We start from the raw sequence: 7559 nt of genomic DNA on the forward strand, positions 1-7559 counted from the left end.
AAATTATTTAGGAGTTTATTATGGAATTGTCTTTTATGGCAATTCATTAACCATGGTAAACAGAGACCATATCTGGTTAATTTGTTACTCACTTTTATTTAGGATTTGAACATATTTATCCTAATTACAAACAATATTGTTATTGGCATAAAAGCCTAGTCACGAGGACGTTTTTATAATATTAGCCGGGATTACAGAGAATCAAGGCATGAAGGTTTGAACCATAGTCCTTTTACCTTTTCTGACAGGGAGTCATAGACTACCACTGCTTTTTGTCTTATATGACAATAATTATGGCCCGTAGGCACTACATCACTAATGGATGTTTAATAATTTGGCCCGTAGGCACTACATCGCTAATGGATGTTTTATTAATTTGGCCCGTAGGCACTACATCGCTAATGGATGTTTAATAAGTTTTGCCCGTAGGCACTACATCGCTAATGGATGTTTAATAAATGATCATCTTTATTGATGATTTAACCCATTATTTATAAATCATTAATTTGGGCTTTGAAATCCTTAGAAGGATTCTTATGCAAGAATGACGCGTGCGATTTTTAACGAATCACATCTGCCATGAACGTTAACATGTTTACAGAGGTTAACTGGGAATCTGAATCTTTTAATCAGGTCTTACCATCTTGGCCGGGTCTTATAAAGACACCTGGCTAGGTTTCACTCTTAAGATTCTTTATTTAGGCAGATTTAAATTTAAAAGGAACAATTTTTGATTTATTTCATATATAGTAATAACAAAAATGAAATTTATAACATAACATTCCATAAACTTCAAATATGATTACACGCTGCCCTAAACGGGACTTTTTAAATAAATAATTACCTACGCAGAGGTTTATAGCAAAACATATCCACGCAGGGACCAAATACAAGATAGATGTCCGCGCAGGGACTAAAAGGTAAGTCTACTTAGGGACTGAAATATGATAAATGTCCACGTAGGGACTAAATTGTAAATACAACAATACATAAGGAGACTAATGATCTCGTTTCTTCCTCCCTTTTAGCAGGTTTGCTAGGCCCTTGAGAAATCCACGATTACTCTTACGTTCTTGTTCGAAGTCTCGTTCCACACGGTTTAAACGGTGGAGTATTTCTTCTTGCTCCGGCGGAGAAAAACGTGGCTGCTGCGACGGTTGCTGAACCGGAGGTCTAGGAGGTATTGGATACCCATGAGCTGAGTAATCTGGTCTCCAAGAGGTTCCATGGAGGGCATTGTAATTAGCCACTACCACATATGGATCGGCATCATAGTTATAGTTGTAGTGCGTGTGAGTCGGCTGCTCAAACGGATTGAATGCGGTGGAACCGCCGTATGCTGGTATCGGATTGTCATATCCGAATGGTGGCGGAGGTGGGGCAACTGGTGCAGAATTCACCTCTGCAGGGTGACCAGAAGGTTCCCCTAATTGTGGTTCTTCTTCAGGCACTGACGGAAAGTGACTCGCACTCGAGTGGCGAGGGGTGCTGAAATGGAATTCCCCTCCTCGGGTGGACATTCGTGCGCCTGATCTTCTACTCCTTGGCGGATCTGGAATTACTGGTTGAACCGGTGGCGGTGGCGGTGGCGTAACTGCCACGAACCGCGAATCCAGCCTCGTGATCATTGTGAGTAATGATCGTCCCTTTGCCTCTTCCTCCTCTTCTTCGTCTAATTGCTGGTGGCATATTTCCTGCTTTCAAAACTTTAAATAACAATAAACAATAAAAAGACAAACTGGAATAACAATTCGAATTTGTCCTATGTTTTTGTCTAGACTCGAGTATGTGCAATTGTGTAACTGAGATTAAACACAAAGGCTAGTGTTTAATTCACTCAGTGTTGGCTCTGATACCAACCTGTCACACCCCGATTTCCACGTGTCTCACCGGTGGGCCCGGTGGGGGATTATCGTGATGTAGTTGGCAACAATATAGTCAAACCGCACAATATATGAATGCACAGCGGAAGCGTAAAGATAAATATATTTCAACATTAACTGTAATATCAAAGTATCACCATTGTTGAAATAAAATCCACAGGGGATCAATAATAATAACAAAAGTATTGTTCAACAGACGAAGGCATCCTAAGCTTGCGAGACTCTTTTAAGATGCTAAGGAGATATAGCCAGCCAATTACGTTTAGTACCTGCATTTAATCTTTTTGGGAAAATACGTCAGTTTACACTGGTAAATACATTCAACCGACACTTTTGAAAAATGTTTATTAAAAATTGATTTGAATGCACAAGGCACAAACTCTTTTATAACTTGGGAGAATTATTTAAATATATAATCTTGTGAACGAATTACATGTTCCTTATGCGTTCAGTAGCCCGGATCAAGTCCGGGTTAAAGATCAATAGACACACCACAACGATCTATTTGTGCACTGACGAGTGTACGCCTACACTCCGCGCTTAGGTCGTGGCCATTTCGTAAAATGATGCCAGGGATATCCGGGACATGGTCATTAACCCCCCAAAGGCTTTTAAGTAACAAGACTGTTTAAACGAGCCGATCAAATTTATTCAATTACCCACTCAATCGGTGGAGAATTTGATGCCCGATCAAGCGGTATACTATATACCGTAACCCAAGCCCGTATAACGGAAAATAAGTTAAAAGTATTTACCTGAGCAAAGTATATATCACAATAAGCAAATTGAAAGTAGCTTTTACTGGTCCTCCCAATCTGGAACGAAGGTTTTATATAACCTATTAGAATCCTAACGGGTCTTTAATTAAGCTTAAGCTTAGACCGGCTAGTTTCAAAGATACGGTTCGTACGCACGATTAAGCGAAGACCGGATAGAATGTGATTTAGACCCGACAAGTTTGAAGACTTGTTCAATATGGGTTTATCATTCACATTCTGGATTTTGAGATAAAACCGTTAAGGTTTGACCCGTCTCGGCTAATTTATGTAAACTTGTTACATAAGCCGAACCGTACGCGTAATAAGCGTGACGGGTATTCATGAGAGCTATAGACAGGTCCCCTAAGTTAATTATGCCTCAAATATGTTGTGACATCAGTAAGATGCCTTTCATTATGCCCGAAACGTGTTTAAACACAAACTAGGCCTCGTAGGGGTATTTTGGTAATTTCACATAAGCCGATAAAGCTCAAAACTGGAGTCTGAGTTTATCAACTTTTGCTTACTGTTAAAATATTATAATTTGCTTCTTATATCAGTAGGTATCAACCCGGGTATGTCCAATATATTTTTGTTACATACTTTGCGTTAAAAACTCTTAATAAGGCGATTAAAGGCCATTTCCAGGTTCGATACATAAATCTGATATTTTTATATTTCCAGAAGGCTTAAAATAATCTATTTATCATATGTGTTTAGTAGCAAATGGTTTGAAGTTGTTTAGATATGTAAAACTCATATTATGGTCCGTAAGGGCAAAACCGACAATTACCGGATTAAGCCTACGACTACTAGTTATGCTCAGTCTAAAATTAATTAAAAATATTTAAAAATCCCAAAAAATATATTACATCAGTGGGTATTAAGTTTGATACCAAAAAGTAGGCTTAACTAGGCTATACGCTAATTACGCCATTTTATTAACATAAAGCATTCATTTTGCGATAATGAGCATAACTCTTAATCTACAATTCAAATTGATGTCAAACATTGCATACACGTTTATATATCAGTAATTAAAGTTTCTACTCTTTTACATTTCCAAAAATCACGTTTTAAGGCAATAAGGGCATAATGGTCAACATATGGGTAATTAACGGAATCATGCATATTAATTGGATAACTAATGATCCGAGGTGTATAATCACAGAGGGTTATACTAGCATGTAATCTGGTCCAAATAAGGCTCTACGGTATTTTCGAAACATACCATAACGGGTCAGAACTGAAAGTCCAAGTGAAAGTCAAACTATGTGACTTTCGGTTCCGAACTGGGTCCTTATAGTAAATTGTCGAGTTGAACATGTTTAGACATGTCCTTACACTAATTACCAAGTTATATTAATGATAAAACAGGTTGTAAGTGTTCTACATTGTTAATCTTGCATAAATCGCATTTTAAACTTTCTGTTGACTTTTTAATTACACGTTTGACCCGACTTTTGACCTAGTTAGAGTGGTGATCAGGGGGAACCCTCTTAAGGGTTTATTACCCACATAAATACCAACTTATAACTACTTTTAATTCGAGATATGACTGAGCCATTGATGACTAATCTCGAAGTCAAACCGTAATTACGACGGTTTGATTTTTAACTAAATAACTAAGCTAAACTCAATTTAGAAAGGATTAGAACACTTACTGAAGTCCTAAGCTTGATTAGGGAACACTTGAGAGGAAGTTGAGCTCCAGAAGTGGTCCTCAAATGCAGATGAAGGTGTGAGGAACTTGTTGCCACAATGTGGCCTTTTATAGGCAATGAAGATCATTAAGATCATCACAACAAGGCCTACAAGGGCTCCTTGATGATCAACAACTGTCCCTTAGTGCTAGGAGATGATTAGGGGTCGCCCATATCTTTGGAAAATCTTTACATTAATGATTTACCGTTTACAACAGCCAACAGCCAACTTTCTGTCGCTAGGCGTCGCTTATGGACCGTATGGCATGGCCCTTGCGATCCGTAAGCCTATGGCGGAAACATTTTTACCCCTTCACCCCCTTACGGTCCGTAAGCGCTTAACAGAGGCAAAAAAATTAACCTTTCATGCATTGAACAGACAACTGTCAATGCATGATTTCTGGCCATGAATTATCAATACCATGCCTTTAACCCATGCTTGATCAGTTATCACAATGTATCATGGGTTTGCACCAGGATGGGTTTTATGAACAATTATTTGTATTGCATTATTTTCTTAGGATCCAAATTAGCAAATTGGACATCCTTGGTTAATAGTAATTACCGGATTAAGACATACTAGATGCTTATTAATTATGCTTAGGGTCTTGGGATTTATAATGAAGAAGTCGTTCAGAGGTAGAAATTAACATGTCGACATGTTCAAAAATCCTACCATACATTTTAATTACATCCGGGTTTACAATACTTTTGTCGTATGCGACACGTGTCATTTATTTATTGGACACAAAATTCCGAGGTGTTACATCAAAGTGGCTGGTCATTAACTTTTGAAACTTTTTGCAAAATTTTTCACTTGTTGATCCAAATATAATGTCATCAACATATATCTGAACCAACAAGGTATGACCTTTGTGTGTTTTGAGAAAAAGTGTGGTGTCAATAGTACCTTTGGTAAATCCAGAATTGATTAAGAAGTTTGATAAAGTTTCATACCAGGCTCTAGGAGCTTGCTTTAATCCATACAAGGCTTTGTTTAATCTATAAACATGATTTTGAAATTTTGGATCAACAAAGCCTTCTGGTTGTTGCACATAAACTTCTTCTTCAATTTTACCATTTAGGAAAGCTGATTTTACATCCATTTGATAAACTTTGAAATCCTTGGGTGCAGCATAAGCAAGAAAAATTCTTACAGCTTCTAATCTAGCTACTGGTGCAAAAGTTTCATCATAATCAATACCTTCTTGTTGACAGTAACCTTTGACCACAAACCTTGCTTTGTTCCTTGTGATTATGCCATTTTCATCAGATTTATTCCTGTATACCCATTTTGAGCCTATGACAGATTTGTCTTTAGGCTTAGGTACCAGATCCCATACCTTGCTCTTTTCGAATTGATCCAGCTCTTCCTGCATAGCTTGTATCCAATCTGGGTCATTCAGAGCTTCTTTGGCAGATTTTGGTTCTATTGTGCTTAAGAACCCAGTATATGCACATTCATGTGCAGTTGCAGATCTTGTTCTCACACCATCAGCTGGATTGCCAATGATATCAGAATGAACATGCCCTTTGATCCATCTTAACCTGTTTTGAACAACTGTTGGTTCTAATGGATTTGAAGTTTCCCCTGTCCAGTTACCTCTGTTTGATGTAAAGCACCAGAATTTTGATTTTCTGTTGTGCTATTTACTTGTTCTTCAGGGTTAGTACATGATATTTCTGATGATTTAAATGTACAAGATTTATCATGTTCTAGAAAATCTTCTGATATCATTTGAAAGAGATGCTCATAATTTTCTTGTTTGTCAGAAAAGTTTATTTCTTTAATGTATTCATCAGAAACTTCAGTTTTTTATGAGTCATCAAATGAGACATATAAACTTTCTCTGATTGTCCTTGTGTTAAGAATAAAAATTCTATAAGCTTTTGAGGACAAAGAGTATCCAAGAGAAATACCTTTTTCTGCTTTTCTGTCAAATTTTTCAAGGCTTTCAAAACCATTGTAATGTTATTGGGTGTTTTGTTTAGCCTTTTGTTGATAAGAGTTTTGTTTTGAGTAAAACATGCATTTGCAATTGCTTCTGCCCAAAAGTGAGAGGGCATTTTGGCATATGCAAGCATCGTTCTGGCAGCTTCTACTAAGGTTCTATTTTTTCTTTCAACAACCCCATTTTGTTGAGGGGTTCTGGGAGCTGAAAAATCATGAGAGATTCCTTTGTTTACAAGAAAGCTTTCAATTTTTGAATTTTTGAATTTTGTCCCATTGTCTGATCTGATCCTTCTTACTGTTAGTTTTAACAGATTTTCAATTTTCTTGATAAAATTAATGATCAAATCAGGTGTTTCACTTTTCTTTCTCAAAAATTCAACCCATGTATATCTGGAAAAATCATCAACTATTACTAGTATATATTTCTTTCCAGAAAAACATTCTGTACCTATGGGTCCACACAAATCCATGTGTAAAAGTTCCAAATTTTGTGTAATTGAAGATTCAGAAATTGACTTGTGAGAGCTTCTTTTTGATTTTCCCATCTCACAAGCATCACAAATTTTATCCTTTTTAGAGGATATGAAAGGTAACCCTTTTACCAGACCTTTACTTGCTAATTTGCTTAGGTTTTTGAAATTTAAGTGAGCCAGTCTTTTATGCCATAACCAACTACTTCCTTTGTTGATTTTTGAAAATAAACATAGTTTAGGATGTTCATTTTCTTCTTTAAATTCAAAGTAGTATATTGATTGTCTTATCCTTTTCCCACTCAATATATATTTTATTATCATCCATACCTATTAGCAAGCATTTTTCTGGTAAGAATGTTACCTGAAAACCTTTGTTATAGAATTGACCACAACTCAGCAAATTGTACTTTAAGCCCTCAACATAGGCTACTCTTTCAATGGTCAAACATCCATATCTGATACATCCGTATCCCATTATCCTTCCTTTCACTCCATTTTCAAAGTTCACCATTTTACCCAGCTTTGAGACAAAGTTGCTGAGTAAGCTCCTATCTCCAGTCATGTGCTTGGAGCTTCCTGAGTCGCAATACCAGTCTGCTGCACATGATGGTCCTGAAATGAAATGATTAGAGGGTTTTAGGTACCCAGGCATGCTTGGGTACACTTTCTGATGATATTCTGGTTCTATTATTTCTTCTAAATGACCTTTCATCAGAATTTCTGTTAAATGCTGAGCCATTAACAGAATTTTTCTTTTTCTTTTGGATATGGTGTTGAACAAGCTTCAG

This window comes from Helianthus annuus, chromosome 15 (assembly GCF_002127325.2).
Source record: "Helianthus annuus cultivar XRQ/B chromosome 15, HanXRQr2.0-SUNRISE, whole genome shotgun sequence".
Taxonomy (NCBI): Eukaryota; Viridiplantae; Streptophyta; class Magnoliopsida; order Asterales; family Asteraceae; genus Helianthus; species Helianthus annuus.